Below are 22,282 nucleotides of genomic sequence, written 5' to 3' on the forward strand. Positions count from 1 at the left end.
CTCCAATCTTCACATCTTCATTTTGACTTGTCAAGATCTCTGAGTTCTCAACATGCAAAAATGACTGTGTCGATATCTTCAATCTTCCTATCTTCATTTGACTTGTCGATATCTCTGAGAGTTCTCTATTAGCCACTTTGGACTTCTTGATGAGTTATTCTGGAGTTCTCGAATTACTTCTCTATATTGCTTGATATGTGGCTTGTCGATATCTCGACTTAGAATATTTTTCATAAAACAGATGTATTCACTACGCCATAGATGATCTACCGCAATAGTTTGATCACGAGTGTTACAAATTAAAGTTATATTAGCTATGCTCATCTTTGTCTAGCACAACAACCCATATTTGATGTTATCATAGCCTTTCCAGCATGTTACTATAGATAGAAAGTGTTACACACTGCAACATGTGTGAAATTGTGTTACCATAGGGTATTAACGAATAAAATTATATTATTTTACAAAATAATTAAATATACGTATAATATTTGAATTCAAATTAATTAACTTTGCAATATATTTAAGTAAAAATTTAAAAATATAAGTTTAATAATAAGTGAATAATTAGATTTTTGGTTAAAATATTAAATTAATAAAATGTTTTAATATATAAAAGTGATCTTTTAAAAAACTTTAAATTATAGATAATCCTACTATTTAATTTCAAAAATTTCTATTTTTGATAAATTTAATTTGTTGCTTAAACTTATAAATTGTAGTAAGTGATATTATTTCCAAATAATTTGGTTACAATTAATAATGATAATAATATTTTTTTTAAAAAAGTAAAATACAAAACAAGAAGTGAATTGCACAAGCCCGCTAATATTTGGGCTAAAATTTGGAGAAGCGATAATTTTTTTCACAAATTTTGAACAAGTCGAAATATTATACCAAAAGGCTCAGTATATCACTATTATCTCTCTCAATTGGTTCTCTCTCTTAACCTCTCTCTCCCATTCTCTACATTTCTCTCCCCGTTAAAAATATCATAAAGTCGATTTATTCAATAAAAAGCTTAACATTCACAGATCGATGGATATGGTGCTGCTTGAATAGATTTAAACTTCAAACTAAATTAGGATTTTTATTTGAATTGGGGGTTTTTGTATTTTATTTTTATGTTAAATTCTCCGATTAATTGGATTTATCTCTTTGTTCTAGGGTTAGTCTGCTTTGCTTTGGGTCTAATTAAATTTCTTAGATTGGGCTTAGCTTGCACTTCTACATTAAGGTACAATATATTTTTCTGTACTCTCTCTATCCCCCTGTCTCTCTGAATTTGTGTGTTTGTTTATATGTTTATCTATGAACTTGTATTATGTGTGAAATTACTAATGTATATACTAAGTATCAACATTTGGATAACATTTAGATTCAACATTTTGTTATAAGTGTATATATTTGGATGACATAGATTCCATTCATATAAAATGGAACTGCATTGGGGAAGAAAATATTTACATGGTCCGAATGGTCGAGGTTTTTCTAGCAATGTAGTAGTTTAGTTTAGATTGAGGTAGTTCAAATCTCTGTCTTGTGAAATTCACACATTCCAATCAAAAACAAAATTTCCTAAGTATTAGGTGAAGGACTATATGGTACATGTAAACAGAAACAAAATTCAATCCATTGCCCTGAATATGAAAATTATACTCTACTGGACCCATACAGTCAGACAGTTGTACAAAATTTATTAGTGGCATGCATATATGACCATCCTAGAACTAGATACAGAATCACTTGGAAGTTAGAATCAAGCCATGTGCAGAGGGTAGAAGTTGAAATTAGTGAAATTACTTTATCCGCATTGACTTCTTGAAAGGATATCTTCGATATATTATTTATTTTGGTATTTGTACTGATTAAACATAAAATTTAAGTACACTTAGATCCTCTCCATTAGGACATGATTTTAATTGATCCAGATCAAAGTCAATTAGTCAAACCAGCTAAATTATTTTCAAGACTATTTATAAAAGAGATATTCTATTATTCTAAAAACATCAAAATTATATTTTATGGAATATATCTCTAAGGCAATTTTATCAAATAAGAAATATCAAGTTATGATATTTTTTAGATCACAGTTGCAACATCAATAAGGCAACAAGCTCGAATAAGGAATATATCAGAAATATTCTTTAGAGATCTCGTGCTAAATCAAAAATGTTTTACTCTTCGCCCCTAAATAAATTTTACATCCTTCAAAAGAGTTTTTATTCAAATTTTATTGATATTAATGGTTAAAGTATTAATATCCATTCTTACACCCATTCTGTGTGTTCGTAAAGTAATTTTCTCTCATTTCATAAAATCAGCATTTCTCGGAGAAAATTATTCAAAAATACTCAAAATTATTTCCCACCACTCAAATACATTTTATATATTAGGAAATATATTTTAAGTATCTATACAAGTCAAAACTTTGGTCAAAATATCCATCTCTTTCATTCCAAGACCAATAGTATTTTTATTCGGAAGTAAAGGCTAACAGAATCACTTTAAATCTAAATAAATACTGCCACATACTAGAATGACTTGAAATTTGGTATGGATCACTTAAGTGGTATTTTATATGCATGGTAAAAATTTCGTAGCATTTTGAGAATTTTTGTCCGGCCACGAATTTCGAGGTAGTTGGTCCCATAGTTGACCACGTTTGACCTATCTACCATTGACCATTATTGACCAAACTTTGCAGGACAACATTTTATAATATTTAGGTAATTATCATATTTTTTATGATATTTATTTAAGAGTTTTTGTGATGGTCATAATTAATGGTGCTTAATCCTTAATTAAAGTAATTATAGAATGATTAAAAGAAAAGGAAAATATATATTTAATATATATATCAGCTGAGATTTGAATGAATACTAGCTTTTGCTTCCTTCCCACTTTCAAAGAAACACAACCTACTTGCCATATCATCAATCCATGTGATACACTCCATTTACCATCCATTCATTCTCAAATCTCAACCATTCATTCCACCCAACTTCCTCTATAAATAAACCCCCACCCCAACCCATTTTAATTAAGCTAAAGAGCTAAATACTTGCTGGGAATTTTTCAAGAAGTTCCTCTCTTCATCTCTTTCAAATTTTATACACACACTTCTTCTCAAAAACCTTCTCTCTCTTAAATATATACACATATACTTAAGGTTTTTGATATCCAAGCTTAACTTCACCCAACCAAGCTTGTTCTCACCAAGTGAGCTCATCCACCACCACTTTTCGGCCTCCCGAAGGGCTGCCCAAGTTCGTCCATAGTGCCAAAATCCGGCCGAACCTCTAGCGAATTTTTCTGGCGAACTTTTCCGACCGTTTTCCAAAAGTGGTGAGTTTTTAGCTTCTTCTTTGTTTTTTTTTATTTTGAACTTTGTGCTTAATTTCTCTACGTCATCTCAAGCTCTAATACAAGATCTCCTATGAAGAAGGTTCTCTAAGAAGAGAGAACGAAGATTCAAACTCGGAATTCGAATAAGTACTTGATCTTCAAACCGAAGCTCTAAACGAAGAAGATTTACAATATACAAGTACTTAAATCTCTAAATAACTCCTCACGAGTGAGATTTCATATTTGACATCGCGATTTGGCCAATTACTTGCATTTTATTTATCTCAACCTTGACCAACATATTTCATGAATATAGTATAATTACGAAATGTATCGTTTTATAATCTCGCTAACATCTCTAGTATTCCGAGAGATTATAAATCGATCAATAGTGATCTTCATAATTTTGTCAAATATAAGAGACAGATTAAATCACACGAGTTAGCCAATTACTCACACTTTTATTATTTGGATCTTGGCCAACACATAGTTCGTGTATATAGTCCAATTATGAAAGATATCGTATAATCCCCTTCTAGAACCTTAGTGTTTCGTAGGGTTTTTATTCGATATATATAATGTGACTCCCTCAATCTCGGGGTTAGGAAATGAGGACTCACACACCTTTAATCTAATAATTAAATAAGCATACACCCCGATTAACAACTAACAGGATCAACAGGATAAAGTATGAGACAAGATTATAACTACCAATCATAAAATATAACTTACAACCCCAAAATATTAATAAATAAACAGTATCGGTTCCGACTGGGAACCGACAGATTACCCATTGTATCTTTACTAATTCCCTTCTAGGCGCGTGCTCACTCGAAAATACCACTACCTGCTCTGGCAACCAGAAGCCCTCAACACGATAGGGACCACCAGGTACGCTCTTACGAGCAGTGCGCCTAAGCCTGGCCATCTTCTTGCTTAACTGCCATGGTTAGATTAAAACAAAACATATGAGTATAAAACTCAGCAAGTAACTATAAAGCAGTTCTACGATATCAAATTACAATATACTTTATGTTAGATATATTTGATAATGTCATGGCTAATGTGATTTATGTTTAGTTTTCAGATCTTACTTAAACAGGATAAATCAGTACTTACTGGAAGTCAGGACTTAAGGATATCAGTACTTATATTATCAAGAGATAATCATCAAAAGATGGATATCAGAACTTAAGTACTGAAGGACAGTTCAGATAAGGACAGCAGCTGATTAAAGGAAAGAAGATCGAGACAAACATAAGTAGAGATACGCATGAAGAAGGAATTCTATGAAGAATAGAATACTTGGAAGAAAAGATATCTGATTGATATATATTTTAGGAAGCAGAATTATATTCCATATCAATTAGCGATTATCTTGTAACTGTGTAGTATATAAACTACAGACATAGGGTTTACACTATAAGTGTTATCATATTCGAGAAGATTATTTATTGTAACCCTAGCAGCTCTCGTGTTATTTGTTCATCACTGAGAGGTAACAGTTCCATATTGTAACAGAGTTTATTGTTTCAATAAAGTTTGTTTTCTGTTACTTGAGTTATTAAAGTTCGATTTGATTATACTATACACTATATTCACCCTCTCTACAGTGTGTGTGTGGCCTAACACTTTACCAAACTCAGGGCATTCTACTTTAATTGCTCTAGGTGGCAGATTTCCAGCTTTTGGGTTAAGGAAAGGTTTTGAAGGATAATGTGGGGCTTTCAAGGAACAAGGCTCAATGCAGGACGAAAGCCGACAATCATCATAAATCATTAAAGGATCAAAATAGATCTTTCAAGAAGGAGGAAAATAACAGTATTTCATTATATGGAATCAATCATATGATCAACATATTTAAGAATCAGGGTTCTCGAGCTTTAAGCTTCACATCAACATAATCAACTCTTTTCAAAACAATATAAACCATTTTCATTTTCTAGAATCAATTTACTGAACAGAAAGTTTCAGTTCCCTTTTAAATAATCATTTAGAACCCTTGATTGGATCACTTTATCTTTCCATTTCATTATAATACGGGTGATCAGCCCGTATCGACCTCCATCCGGTCTTTAAGGTACCAATCGGCATAATTTCAGCTTTAAGTTGGACTAGCCCCGCTAGCCTCTTACCATGACTGGACTAGTCCCACTAGCCTCTTACGTCCCAACCCAATCCATCAGGGATTCGTTTGGAAAACCTTGAGTTGGAAAAAAACAAATAGGTTTTCTAAAATCCATTTTATCATTACCAAGAATATGAAATCATTCAGACTCTTTCGAGTCGAAACTCATTCTTAAGTCAGATTTTAAGAAAAACAAAGTTCAGGAAGTGATTCGAGGATAAACAAGGAACAATTCTTAAGGATTCTGTATCAAGGATAAAAGGTACTTAAGTTAGAAGGATCAACATCTGTTTAGGGATCAATAGGGTGATCAGGAAATAAGGTATCATTAAATAGGGTTCACAAAGATAATTATAGGGATTCAATACAATTCATGGCTTAATAAATAGTTTGAACAGAAAGGACAGGTTATCAAATGGTCGAATCAGTAAGCTTATCAGTAACAGTTTAACAAGATCAAAGGTAGGGTGTCTTAAATCAATATCAGGGTTTCACAATTAAACAGTTCAATACTCTACATGGTATGAACAACATTCTCTTTATAACCATTTACACAAGTAATCAGAGTTACTTGCCTGAATTTGCTTTCCTGAAGGTTGAACTACTGCCACCTAGTATATCCTTTCCTTTCCTAGCTTGAATGCCCTCACGCTCCGAATCTACAATAAAACCAAAACCTTAATCGGTTCCTCAACTCTCGTTCCCAGAACGATCACTCAATATGATAACTCGATTATATCCTTGACTCGGGTATACGAATATAGCTTATACACATAAGCACATAGCACATTCTTTACTCATAGCCTTATATTACTTTGCATATACTCACTAATCCTTGACTATTTTCCCAGATCAAATATTTATAACTCGTACAAACACACAATGACATGCATGGCTATTACTTATAGCTTTTAACCTTAATTAACTCAATTCCCTTTTTTCTTTTATCCATAATTCGAACCAAAAACATAATCCAACAAGCGAAATTCAAAGATTTTCACACAAAAACACTCAATCATTCTATCATCTACCAAAAATTAGATTTTTGACTTTGAATTTCTTTGGCCTATTCGGCCTTAACCACAAACATAATCAAACCAAAACATGCATTAATAATTCCCCTTTTAAGTCAACATGTAATCTTATTACTTTCTAGTTAAACCTTAATTATACCAAAATCAAGTCACAAAAATCAATTTCTTCTTTTTATTAACACAAGGTCGAACCAAAACCTTCACCATGCATTCCCAAATTTCGCATCTAAACAAATGTACAAGTCCAATTATCATAGAATCTTAGTTAGCATACTTAATTCACAAAAGAACTTAGCCCTTTTTGATACATGCAAACATTAAGAAATTTTATCACCCAATCTTTACTAATTTCCAAGAATGAACATTAACAAGTCATGATCATTACTAAAAATCATTTTTGATCTTTTAAAACCAAGATCCCATTCGGGTTTTTCAAAAAAAACAACACATGCAAATGATCTTCTTAATCCTTAATTCACAAATCAACCCATTATCATATATCAAATCAATAACTCATTCATTTTAGCAAAAATCAACTTGGTTTTCTAAAAATGGCAAGGGCCATTCAGCCTTCCTCAAGAAAACACACATGTAAACTCAACTTCTAAACTTTTGCATCTTTAATCCGACTAATCTCTTAACATTAAACTAAATTATCATTACAACCAACAAGAATCAATTTATCAACTTATAATCCACAAAATCATTCGGCCTTTTTATTAAAATACCACATGCAAACACAAATATTTGACTTAAAGATTCTAGAGCTCAGTTTTTGACATCATGGCTCACCACCGGTTCACTGGAGTTCATCACCGGTGGCGGTGGTATCTCGGTGGTGCCCCCATTCGGGGGTTTCCAACCATCAACCACCCATTTTCACAAGTACTACACACATGCAAACACATATCCTTATTCAAAACACAAACCCTTTTGTTTTCATGAAAACCGAACTCAAAAACCACCAAACCCAACTTTGATTTTTTCTCAAGAACTTGAAAATAGCTACATGCATGTATGAATACAAGTAGATATCTCTATTTCTCATACAATCAAGGTTCTATACCCGAAAATGAATGAAGAACAAGTGAGAGAGAGTGAAGAGAGAGAGTGTACCGAGAGAGAGAGAGAGAGTGAGAGAGAGAGAGAGAGAGAAATTCGAGAGAGAGAGAGAGAGGAAGAAACGAGAGAAAAGAGAGAAAGAAGGGAGGGCTCAGAAAAAAAAAGAAAGAAGGAGGTGGGGTGCTTTTATATTACCAAGGGAGGGTAATATAGTAATTAGGCTATGTTTTGATTCTCTTTTTATCCTTAAAAGAAAATAGAGTTGATCTGCAAATACTTCACTCGGAAAGATGAATTTGTTTTGAATAAAAATCTTTAGCACGTAGATCTCAAAATTAGCTTTCCAACCATTACTCATAATAGATTTTTGAGCGAACGGTTGATTTTATATGAGTTTTACAAATTTGTGCTAGTAATATCACTTTTCCACATAAAAATCAATTTAAAATGCAACGATCACCAAATAAATCCGTCCATCATTTTTAGAAAGTCTACAGGATTATTACGAAGATAACAAAATAATTCCCATGTTTTTATCTTACTCTATATAATTTTATAAAAATGTTCGAAGGTTAATTAAACCTTTATTTAAATCACATAATTCCATTAAATTCATAAAAATGCCACAGAGCACATAGTCATGCACACAGACAAACAACCACACATATACAATCACATAACGACTCAGGTCTGATCACAACATTTATTCTTCTTTAATCTTTATCCCTTTTCTACGCGTACCGGGTCACGTTCAGCTTGACGGCCCGACGCTCAGCGTTTCGATTACGCTTCTCATTACCAGTCAACACGTCACTTAGGATGAAATACTTTATTTAAACACTCATTTCATTCAATCACACATAATTCATATTTTATATTCTTTAACTCCTTATTGGGACGGGTTCCGTTCTACCTGACGGCCCGATAACACAGCTTAACTCCTAAGCTGACTCTTTAAATTGGAACGTCTTTATTTACGCTCATATATTCTAATATACAGAGAAGACAATTAATCAGCACTTAGTCACATAATTATAATCACATCACATAAAACATACTTTATTGACTTAATTACGTCACAAAATTCTCAGTCATCATAATCTACTCTCCTTAAAAGGATTCCGTCCCCAAAATCTAATCTAAGCAACTAGATGGGGATACTTTTCTTTCATTTCGCTTTCTAATTCCCAAGTCGATTCTTCGACTAATGGATTTCTCCACAACACTCTAACTAGAGGTACAACTTTATTCCTAAGCGTCCTCTCTTTTCGGTCCAAAATTCGAACTGGTTGTTCCACATAAGACAAATCTAGTTGGATTTCCACTGGTTCCAACTCGATCACATGGCTCGCATCAGCATTATACTTCTTCAGAAGAGATACATGAAATACATTATGCAGATGTTGCATTTGCAGAGGTAGCGCCAATATATATGCCATTTTCCCAACTCGTCGCAATACTTCAAATGGTCCAATATACCTAGGACTCAACTTCCCTTTCTTTCCGAATCGGGTTAAACCTTTCCAAGGAGATATCTTTAATAAGACTTTGTCCCCAGTTTCGATTTGCACATCTTTATGTTCTTGATTTGCGTACTTTATTTGTCGATCTTGAGCTGCAATTAATCTCTTTCGAATCATTTCAACCTTTTCCTTCGTTTGTTGAACTAGCTCTGGGCCAATTAATTTGCACTCACCAACTTCATCCCAATATGAAGGGGACCTACATTTTCTTCCATACAACGTTTCATAAGGCGGCATGCCAATACTCGCGCGATAGCTGTTGTTGTAGGAAAACTCAATTAAGGGCAAATGATCGTCCCAATTTCCTCTGAAATCTATTGCACAAGTTCGCAACATATCTTCAATTGTCTGAATTGTCCTTTCACTTTGTCCGTCTGTCTGCGGGTGATATGCCGTACTCATTTTCAACTTAGTTCCCAAATGATCATGGAACTGTCGCCAAAATCTCGAGTTAAACCTTGGATCTCTATCAGACATGATAGATACAGGAACTCCATGACGCATCACAATCTCATCCAAATACAATTTGACTAACTTTTCCAACGAAAACCTTTCATTTATTGGCAAGAAATGTGTTGACTTTGTCAACCAGTCGATTACCACCCAAATCGCATCATGATTTAACTTGGTTTTAGGTAATCCTACCACGAAATCCATCGCTATATGTTCCCATTTCCATTCGGGTATATCCAGTGGCTGAAGCAATCCGCTCGGCCTTTGATGTTCCGCTTTGACTCTTTGGCACGTATAACATTTACTTATCCATTCCGCAATTTTCTTCTTCATGTTCGGCCACCAATAACTTTCTTTTAAATCCAGGTACATTTTCGTACTTCCAGGGTGAATTGAAAATCTCGAGTTATGCGCTTCTTGCAAAATCTCATGCTTTAATTCCACGAAATTAGGTATCCAAATACGTGAGTTAACACGGTATATTCCTTTTCCATCCTTTTAAGCTTTAATTTCTTCTCCCGTCAACTTATCCCTTTCGTGATTCATCACTTGCTCTTGACAGCATCGAATCTTTTCCAAAATTTCGGGTTGAAACGACATTGCATATATAGCTTCACCTCCAAATTCTGGAGTCTGCACCTCTATTTCCATCTTTTCAAAGTCCTTCATCAATTCTTCCGATGACGTTAACATATACAACCTTTCCTTGCGACTTAAAGCATCTGCTACCACATTTGCCTTTCCAGGATGATAGTTTATCGCACAATCATAATTTTTGATCAATTCCAACCACCTTCTTTGTCGCATATTCAATTCTTTCTGAGTAAAGATATACTTTAAACTCTTATGATCCGTATAAATCTCGCACTTTTCCCCGCACAAATAATGCCTTCAAATCTTAAGGGCAAACACAATTGCTGCCAATTCCAAATCGTGCGTTGGATACTTTTGCTCGTGCGGCTTGAGTTGCCTTGACGCATATGCTATTACCTTCTCGTGTTGCATTAACACACATCCAAGTCCTTTATATGAAGCATCACTGAATATCACAAATTCCCCTTGATCATCTGGTAATACCAACACTGGGGCGGTTACCAACCTCTTCTTTAACTCTTGAAAACTTTCCTCGCACTTTTCTGTCCAAACAAACTTCTCGTTCTTTTTCGTCAACTTTGTCAACGGAACGACAATCTTAGAGAAATCTTGCACAAATCTCCTGTAATATCCGGCTAATCCCAGAAAACTTCTGACTTCCGTAGGAGTCTTGGGTCTTTCCCAATTCATTACAGCTTCTATCTTGGTTGGGTCCACTTTGATTCCTTCTTTATTAACTACATGACCAAGAAATTGCACTTCCTTTAGCCAAAATTCGCACTTTGAAAACTTAGCATACAGCTTCTCTTTTCTCAGAATTTCCAAAGAAATCCTCAAATGCTCCTTATGATCTTCTTTCGTCTTGGAGTAAATCAGTATATCGTCGATAAACACAATAACGAACTTATCCAAATATTGCTTAAACACTCTGTTCATAAGATCCATAAATGCGGCTGGCGCATTCTTCAAGCCAAACGCCATTACCAGAAACTCATAGTGTCCATATCTCGTTCGGAACGCTGTCTTGGGTATATCTTCCGCTTTGATCTTTAACTGATGATACCCATATCTTAAATCAATCTTGGAGAAACACGAAGCTCCTTTTAACTGGTCAAATAAGTCATCGATCCGCGGTAGAGGGTACTTATTCTTGATCGTCAATTTATTCAGTTCACGATAGTCAATGCATAACCTCATACTTCCATCCTTTTTCTTTATAAATAACACCGGTGCACCCCACGGGGATACACTCGGTCGGATCACTCCTTTGTCCAACAATTCTTACAACTGAGTTGCCAATTCCTTCATCTCGACCGGCGCCATGCGATAGGGAGCTTTTGACACTGGTTCCGTTCCAGGAGCCAAATCAATCGTAAACTCAATTTCTCTGTCTGGAGGTAGTCCAGGCAATTCATCAGGAAACACATCCGGAAAATCTCTTACTATTGGAATATCCTCGATCTTCACAGATTCTTTCTCCACATCCATGACATGAGCCATACAAACTTTGCATCCTTGACGTATTAATCTTCTCGCCTCAATAGCCGTTAGGAATTTCTTCTCTTGCCTCTTTCCTTTAAATATCACCTCTTCACCATCCTTGGTTCTTAACTTCACCTTTCTACTATTACATTCTATTTGCGCTTCATGGTTTGACAACCAATCCATTCCTAGTATAACCTCAAATTCTCTTAACTTAAAGGGAATTAAGTCAGCAGAAAAGTGCCGACCTTCTATAGTCACATCACAATCGGCACAAATCTTGCTAGCAATAACTTTCTCTTGATTTGCTACCTCTATAATCAAATTAGGTTCTAGAGGGTACGCAACATAATTTAACTTATCAAGAATACTTTCAGAGATAAAAGATCTAGTTGCTCCAGAATCCATCAAAACTTTTACTTCTATTGAGTTAATAACAAGCATACCTGCTACCACGTCCACATCTTGCACCGCATCTTTCATCGTCATGTTAAAGGTTCTAGCTCTAGGTTGAGCTGATGGTGCTGGGAGAGATGGCGGTCCAGCAATCCTAAGAACATTAGCCTTCTGAACAGGCTCCTTGCAATTCCTGGCCATATGGCCCACTTTACCACACTTGAAACAAGCCAAATCAGGCTTCCTCGCTCCACTCGGGCATTCTGAAGAGTAATGCCCCTTTTGGTTGCACTTGAAACATGTTACATCCAACTTATTACACCTTCCCGGATGTCTCTTTCCATAATTCCTGCATTCTTGAATCTGGGGTCTGCTATCCTTCCCCGGTTGTCCAGTTTTCTGGAAACGGTTCTTCTGAGCTCCGTTACCGAGTTTAAACTTCTGAAACTTTTGGTTCTGACCTCCACCATTCCTTCCAAACCTTCCTCTAAAATTTGAACTTCCTTGCTCTTGCTCAGAGCTTTCAAATTTCCTTTTTCTTCCTTCATTTTCTCTTCTTGCAGCTTCTCTCTCACTTCCACTATCATTGCTTTTTGAACCAAAGCAGCAGAATTTTTGATCTCTAACATTGCTATTTGACTCCTAATCCATGGCTTGAGTCCCTGTTGGAACCTCTTAGCCTTCTTTGCTTCCGTATTCACGTACTCAGGTACGAATCTAGACAATTCCGAAAACTTCACTTCATATTCCGCTACTGACATATCCTCCTGTCTAAGGTCCAGAAATTTCATTTCCAACTGATCTTGCATATAACTTGGCAAATACTTCTCCAAAAACATCTCAGTGAACTTCTCCCATGTTAAGTCTTTGCCTTCCAACAACGCCTTTGAAGACTCCCACCAGAAACTTGCTTCATCTTTCAGGTAATAACTTGCATGCTGAGCTTTCTTGTCATCCTTAACTTCTGCTAACTCAAAAGCTTTTTCCATTTCTCTCAACCACGACTGAGCTTTAATGGGGTTTGGCAAATCTAAGAATTCTGGGGGATGAACAAATTGAAAGTGCTTAAAGTTTCCAACTTTAGGGGCCACAGGTTATTGCAAAAGCTGAGCAAGTCTGCTCATCATGGTGGTTTCTGGGTTTACTTCTGGGTCTTGAGTGGGAATTTCTTCTTCTTGGTGATCTGGTGAGTTGGCCATTTCTTACAAACCTGATTGAGAAATTATTTACCAATACGATGGCATGGCATATATATAACAACAGTTTCTATAAAATCTCTTTTGTGGGTTTTAAGTTTTACCCAATTTGCACATGCAATCCTATTACTACATAATTCTCATATCAGTGTTGTTTTATCATGGCACAAGGTAGGGTTTCACGATCTTTAAACATGGTAATACGAAAACATGGTTGTATAGAAACATGATATTGAGAACAATTTATGAGATATTTAAGGTGCACAATGGAAAATAAGACAATGGATTTATTTAAACAAAGGGTACATAAAGATAATTCTGGCTATCACAGGTTTTAAAATAAGGTATAATAATATAGCAAGGTTAAACAGAGGAAAAACTGGAAAATATCCCCCTATCTACCCCTAACTTCTAACAACTACAGCTACAACATAGTTCTGAAATACAACAAGATAAATGAAAAGGGATCCCGGCATCTGACCAAGTATCCCAAAGCCTATCGGCACTGAAAAACAACAATCTACGGGCTCAACCAACAGTCTCGTCTAATCATCTAGAATCTCTCTCAACACAACCAACATCCAACGAATGATCTTATGCAGCCTCCGGGCCTCAGCATCAGCATCATTACTGGATGGTCCCTCATCCAATCTCCTCCTGGCAACCTGCTCCACCAACTGAATCCTAGCTCTCCACTCCTCCATCACTATTAAAGTCCTCTGCCTAGAATCCCGAATCAACCTATCCACCAAAGCTCCCAACTCAGGGATGCGGGAGTACACAAAGTCTCGATCTTGGGCTAACTTGCCACCAACATTGACAGGTACAGTCTTAGGCATCTCAGACTCTGGCTCAGGGGAAGGGGTCTCTGAATCTGGCCTCAAGGTGAAATCTGCATAGGGATCTCACTACTCTCAGAAGGGTCCTCCTCTGGGTATGAACTAACATACACAGGCTCCTCTGGAGAGGGTGGAATGGGGTCCACTGGGGTAGCAGTCAAACTAATCTCTGAGTCTGAGTCACTACCACTACTAGGATCCTGAGAGAAAACACAAAACAGCAACCAAGAAACAATATTAGGGTTAAATAAAGCTTCCAGCTAACTGACACCCTAACTCTAGTTTCCACTTTAACTAATATACACTTCTTAGACTATACCTAATAGTCTAACTCAACTCTATATGAGTCGAACTCTCTCGTGATATAGATATATACCCAAAATACCCCTTTTTTTTAAATCCTAACTTATCTCAGGGACTAGATCTTGTAGCTCTGATACCAACTTGTGATGCCCTCAATCTCGGGGTTAGGAAATGAGGACTCACACACCTTTAATCTAATAATTAAATAAGCATAAACCCTGATTAACAACTAACAGGATCAACAGGATAAAGTATGAGACAAGATTATAACTACCAATCATAAAATATAACTTACAACCCCAAAATATTAATAAATAAACAGTATCGGTTCTGGCTGGGAACAGACAGATAACCCATTGTATCTTTACAGATTTCCTTCTAGGTGCGTGCTCACTCAAAAATACCACTACCTGCTCTGGCAACCGGAAGCCCTCAACACGATAGGGACCACCAGGTACGCTCTTACGAGCAGTGCGCCTAAGCCTGGCCATCTTCTTGCTTAACTGTAATGGTTAGATTAAAACAAAACATATGAGTATAAAACTCAACAAGTAACTATAAAGCAGTTCTACGATATCAAATTACAATATACTTTACCAAACTCAGGGCATTCTACTTTAATTGCTCTAGGTGGCAGATTTCCAGCTTTTGGGTTAAGGAAATGTTTTGAAGGATAATGTGGGGCTTTCAAGGAACAAAGCTCAATGCAGGACGAAAGCCGACAATCATCACAAATTATTAAAGGATCAAAATAGATCTTTCAAGAAGGAGGAAAACAACAGTATTTCATTATATAGAATCAATCATATGATCAACAGATTTAAGAATCAGGGTTCTCGAGCTTTAAGCTTCACATCAACATAATCAACTCTTTTCAAAACAATACAAACCATTTTCATTTTCAAGAATTAATTTACTGAACAGAAAGTTTCAGTTCACTTTCAAATAATCATTTAGAACCCTTGATTGGATCACTTTATCTTTCCATTTCATTATAATACGGGTGATCAGCCCGTACCGACCTCCATCCGGTCTTTAAGGTACCAATCGGCATAATTTTAGCTTTAAGTTGGACTAGCCCCGCTAGCCTCTTACCATGACTGGACTAGTCCCACTAGCCTCTTACGTCCCAATCCAATCCATCAGGAATTCGTTTGGAAATCCTTGAGTTGGAAAAAAACAAATAGGTTTTCTAAAATCCATTTTATCATTACCAAGAATATGAAATCATTCAGACTCTTTCGAATCAAAACTCATTCTTAAGTCAGATTTTAAGAAAAACAAAGTTCAGGAAGTGATTCGAGGATAAACAAGGAACAATTCTTAAGGATTTTGTATCAAGGATAACAAGGTACTTAAGTTAGAAGGATCAACATCTGTTTATGGATCAATAGGGTGATCAGGAAATAAGGTATCATTAAATAGGGTTCGCAAAGATAATTATAGGGATTCAATACAATTCATGGCTTAATTAATAGTTTGAACAGAAAGGACAGGTTATCAAAGGGTCGAATCAATAAGCTTATTAGTAACAGTTTAACAAGATCAAAGGCAGGGTGTTTTAAATCAATATCAGGGTTTCACAATTAAACAATTCAATACTCTACATGGTATGAACAACATTCTCTTTATAACCATTTACACAAGTAATCAGAGTTACTTGCCTGAATTTGCTTTCCTGAAGGTTGAACTACTGCCACCTAGTATATCCTTTCCTTTCCTAGCCTGAATGCCCTCACGCTCCGAATCTATTATAAAACCAAAACCTTAATCAGTTCCTCAACTCTCGTTCCCAGAACGATCACTCAATATGATAACTCGATTATATCCATGACTCGGGTATATGAATATAGCTTATACATATAAGCACATAGCACATTCTTTACTCATAGCCTTATATCACTTTGCATATACTCACTAATCCTTGACTATTTTCCCAGATCAAATATTTATAACTCATACAAATACACAATAACATGCACGGCTATTACTTATAGCTTTTAACCTTAATTAACTCAATTCCCTTTTTTCTTTTATCCATAATTCGAACCAAAAACATAATCCAACAAGCGAAATTCAAAGATTTTTACATAAAAACACTCAATCATTCTATCATCTACCAAAAATCAGATTTTTGACTTTGAATTTCTTTGGCCTATTCGGCCTTAACCACAAACATAATCAAACCAAAATATGCATTAACAATTCCTCTTTTAAGTCAACATGCAATCTTATTACTTTCTAGTTAAACCTTAATTATACCAAAATCAAGTAACAAAAATCAATTTCTTCTTTTTATTAACACAAGGTCGAACCAAAACCTTCACCATGCATTCCCAAATTTCGCATCTAAATAAATGTAAAACTCCAATTATCATAGAATCTTAGTTAGCATACTTAATTCACAAAAGAACTTAGCCCTTTTTGATACATGCAAACATTAAGAAATTTTATCACCCAATCTTTACTAATTTCTAAGAATGAACATTAACAAGTCATGATCATTAATTACTAAAAATCATTTTTGATCTTTTAAAACCAAGATCCCATTCGGGTTTTTCAAAAAAAAAACAACACATGCAAATGATCTTCTTAATCCTTAATTCACAAATCAACCCATAATCATATATCAAATCAAAAAATCATTCATTTTAGCAAAAATCAACTTGGTTTTCTAAAAATGGCAAGGGCCATTCGGCCTTCCTCAAGAAAACACACATGCAAACTCAACTTCTAAACTTTTGCATCTTTAATCCTACTAATCTCTTAACATCAAACTAAATTATCATTACAACCAACAAGAATCAATTTATCGACTTATAATCCACAAAATCATTCGGCCTTTTTATCAAAATACCATATGCAAACACAAATATTTGATTTAAAGATTCTAGAGCTCAGTTTTTAATATCATGGCTCAGCACCGGTTCACCGGTGTTCATCACCGGTGGAGGTGGTATCTCGGTGGTGCCCCCATTCGGGGGTTTCCAACCATTAACCACCCATTTTCACAAGTAATACACACATGCAAACACATATCCTTATTCAAAACACAAACCCTTTTGCTTTCATGAAAACCGAACTCAAAAACCACCAAACCCAACTTTGATTTTTTCTCAAGAACTTGAAAATAGGTACATGCATGTATGAATACAAGTAGATATCTCTATCTCTATTTCTCACACAATCAAGGTTCTATACCCGAAAATGAATGAAGAACAAGTGAGAGAGAGTGAAGAGAGAGAGTGTACCGAGAGAGAGAGAGAGAGAGAGAGAGAGAGAGAGAGAGAGAGAGAGAGAGAGAGAGAGAGAGAGAGAGAGAGAGAGAGAGAGAGAGAGAGAGAGAGAGAGAGAGAAAATCTGAGAGAGAGAGAGAGAGGAAGAAACGAGAGAAAAGAGAGAAAGAAGGGAGGGATCGGAACAAAAAAAAAGAAAGAAGAAGGAGGTGGGGTGGTTTTATATTACCAAGGGAGGGTAATATAATAATTAGGTTATTCTATGTTTTAATTTTCTTTTTATCCTTAAAAGAAAATAGAGTTGATTTGCAAATACTTCTCTCGAAAAGATGAATTTGTTTTGAATAAAAATCTTTAACACGTAAATATCAAAATTAGCTTTCCAACCATTACTCATAATAGATTTTTGAGCGAACGGTTGATTTAATATGATTTTTACAAGTTTGTGCTAGTAATAACACTTTTCAACATAAAAATCAATTTAAAATGCAACGATCACCAAATAAATCCGTCCATCATTTTTAGAAAGTCTACAGGATTATTACGAAGATAACAAAATAATTCCCATGTTTTTATCTTACTCGGATAATTTTATAAAAATGTGCGAAGGTTAATTAAACCTTTATTTAAATCATATAATTCCATTAAATTCATAAAAATGCCACATAGCACATAGTCATGCACACAGACAAACAACCACACATATACAATCACATAACGACTTAGGTCTGATCACAGCATTTATTCTTCTTTAATCTTTATCCCTTTTTTACGCGTACGGATCACGTTCAGCCTGACGGCCCGACACTCAGCATTTCGATTACGCTTCTCATTACCAGTCGACACGTCACTTAAGACAAAATATTTTATTTAAACACTCATTTCATTCAATCACACATAATTCACATTTTATATTCTTTAACTCCTTATTGGGACGGGTTCCGTTCTACCTGATGGCCGGACAACACAGCTTAACTCCTAAGCTGACTCTTTAAATTGGAACGTCTTTATTTACACTCCTATATTCTAATATACAGAGAAGAAAATTAATCAACACTTAGTCACATAATTATAATCACATCACATAAAACATACTTTATTGACTTAATTACGTCATAAAATTCTCAGTCGTCACATATAAACTTCGTAATCATCCGTCTAAGCTTCAAAGGTGGATTTAATCACACGATTTGAACAATTACTTTGCATTTCATTTATCTCGATCTTGGTCAACGCATAGTTCGTGTATATAGTATCATTACGAAAGGTATCACTTATAACCCTTTCTAGCATCTTCAGTGTTCCGGGGGATTATAAGTCGATCAATAGTAAACTTCGTAATCATCCACCTAAAGTTCAAAAGCACAAATTTAAAGCCAATTACTTGCACTTCTGTTATCTGGACCTTGGCTAAGAATAATAGAACCTATAAAAGTTAAAAGTATACTATGACCACATAATCGTCAAATCATAAGTATACTAAATCCATAAGTCTAAGAGCTTAAAATGATAGGTACAATTCCGAGATTGTAGCCAAAGTATTCTTCGATCCATACATACATAATCGAAAGAAGAAGAATACAAAAGAAGTCATAAGCCATAGTGCTTATACATATATACAAGACTTCTTATTACTCCGATAAATATATGTTTTACAAAGACGGAGTAATCATAAGTATACTTGACATATAAAATATATTCCGAGTTAAGTATACGTATTGAGCTTGAAGATCAAAGAAGTCATAATCCATATTGATTATACATATAAAGGACTTCTTATATTACTCCGATTAACATATAATCCATAGAGACGGATTAATCAAAAGTATACTTGATATAACATATTATATCTCAAGTCAAGTATACATATAGAGTATTAATATTCTTATTTGAATATTATAGTATCTTTTGGGCTAGTACCGTAACATACTAGTTTAACACATATTTTCTCTATACTTTATGTTTTTTGGATTGTCTTACTAGTTTCGCAGTGAGGTAAGGTGACGTGAGGTGATCTTCGTTCTAAGACCCAAGTCTCATACGCACTAGCGGGGAGTTAGTCGTAATTGCACCGTGAAGAAGAGGAAAGACCCAAGACCGGATACTAAGATCCGAGACCGGTGAAAGCTAAGGAAGCCACGTCCATACAAGGGATCTACATCAACTTTGAAGAGATAGCGGAGAGTTATTGTCTAAGATAAGTTGTGTAGGAATTGCATTTATTTTGAGGTGGTGACCCTTATGTTACGCACCAAGATAAATATTTGTAAGGGTGTAAAGGCTTCTCCGCCTACTAAAGGAGCGAGTTTATATTAAGGGAAAATCCCGAGTCCGGGAGAGGAGCTCGGGGACTAGAGTAGGGGTGAGCGGATCTATTAGAGGTTGCGCCATCGCGAACCAGGATAAAATCGCCGTGTGGTATTTTATTTCCTTGCACTTTATTTTCCGCACATATAAACTGCATAACCACTCGGTAAAGTGTTAAAAAGGGATAAAATTATTTTAAAATGTCATAATAAATTTTAAATTTGTAATTAAGCTATTCAACCCCCCTTCTATCTTAACATAGCCCTCATACTGGACCTAACAATTGGTATCAGAGCGGTGCTTTTTAACGTGTTTGTTAAGTGATTTACAGATTTACATGCACAACAAAAAGTGGTCCAAATGGCGTATATTAATCCCATTGGTTGTGGTGAAGGATTGGCAAGCTCACGACCTCCTCTGTTCGATGGCACCAACTTTGCAACATGGAAAACTAGATTTCGCATTTATGCAAGATCTCAAGGAGTCAAAGTTTGGATGGCTATCGAAGACGGTGTTCGCATACCTGCCAAAATTGTCTATGACATCCTCATCGAAAAGAAGGTTAGTGAATACAATCTCGAGGAAGAAGCCACAATGAATATAGTCGCCAAGGCGGAAATGGTTCTCACAAGTGCACTTGCGGAAAATTGATACAAAAGAGTAAATAATTGCAAGTCGGCACAAGAGATGTGGAACAAATTAGTGGTAACCTATGATGGAACCACTGATATAAAAGATTCTCGGATGGAAACATTGATCCAAGATTATGAGAACTTTAAACTCTAAGAAGGAGAAAATATCATCGATATGGAAACAAGATTTACTCGTATAATCGATGAATTATCTCAACTTGGAAAGAATTATACTCAAAATGAAAAGAATAGAAGAGTGCTTAAATCTCTACCTCCAAGTTGGAAAGTCAAAGTTACTACTATAAAAGAGATGCACAATCTAAATGAGTATAAGATTGATAACCTCTTCAGAAATCTTCGTGCTTACGAAGAAGATAATATTCCGGAAAAGGTTGCTCCAAAAGTGGAGGACAAAAATAAAAATATGGTACTAAAGGCCATATTAATAGATGAAGAGAAAAACGACGAAGAGTTAAACGAGGAACTTCAAAATCTCAATGAGAGTGAAATTGCTCTTCGCACGAGACAACTCCGTCGTGTGCTTCAAAGCAAAGCTCAAAGATACGTAAAAGGCTTCCTAAAATCAAATAATCAACAAAGAGTTTTTAACTCTAACGGAAGGCCTAATTACTGCCAAAATTATTCTTCCAACTATAAGAATAATTTTCCGTCAACGAGCTACAACAAAGGCAAAAGCAATCAAAATATGTATACCTATAGTAATGCCAATGTCTCTACTACTCATCCCATTTACACTCCTCCAAAACCAAAAGATGCATCTCCGGAGGAAACATAAGATGTGTGTTTTGAGTGTAAACAACCCGGTCACTATAAAAGTGAATGTCCTAAACTTTCAAAGGGACGAAGTCTCGTGGCTGAAAATGGTTGGGATTTGAGTGAAGATGAAGAAGCTCCGGAAGCTAGTGAAGAAGTGGTGAATCTATGCTTGATGGCTCTCAGAGAAGAAAATACATCTAGGGAAGTCTCCTCTACAAATGAAGATGTAACATCTAACTACGTCTCACTTAAGTCATTATTGGATGAATCTAATTTATCACTTATGGACATGAATAAACATGATTTAATTGGACTTGTGGTAGAATATAAAAATAAATACAAATATGTTGATCAAAGGCTTCACTTAGTATGGCTCGAGAAAATGAAAATAGAAGAAATACATCATACTCAAAATAAAGAGTATACTCGGATGATGGACTCAAGAGTCCAAGATGAAAAAGAGATTACATCTCTAAAAGATCAAAACCATCTCATCAAGGTTGAAGTAAATAAACTTCAAGAAAATATAATCAACCATGAAATAGAGAATATATCACTAATCCTCAAAGAGGAAGAGATGGTACGTGAAAAGGTTCAATTGAATGAAAATATATGTGAACTTCACGTTGATCTATTGAACCTAAAGATTTAAATGGAATCAAGTGTTCAAAATAAAGAAACATCTTCTAAAGACAATCTTGATAAAGAAAATGAGCTAATAAAGATCAACGAGCTTACAATTGAAGCTCAAAAGTTGAAAGAAGAAAATCATAAGCTCATAGCTCAAGTTAAGGATCAAGAAATAATCCTTAACAACAAGATTGATGCCTTACAAAAAGATAATGAAAGTCTTGAAAATGTTCTTCAAAGATTTACAAAAGGCAATAAGATGTTGGATCAAATGGTGCATGCAAAAACCTCATACAATCATGAAGGTTTAGGATATAATAAGAATTCTCCTCCTAAAAATAA

The sequence above is a fragment of the Apium graveolens genome, unplaced genomic scaffold (genome assembly GCF_009905375.1).
Source record: "Apium graveolens cultivar Ventura unplaced genomic scaffold, ASM990537v1 ctg5277, whole genome shotgun sequence".
Taxonomy (NCBI): domain Eukaryota; kingdom Viridiplantae; phylum Streptophyta; class Magnoliopsida; order Apiales; family Apiaceae; genus Apium; species Apium graveolens.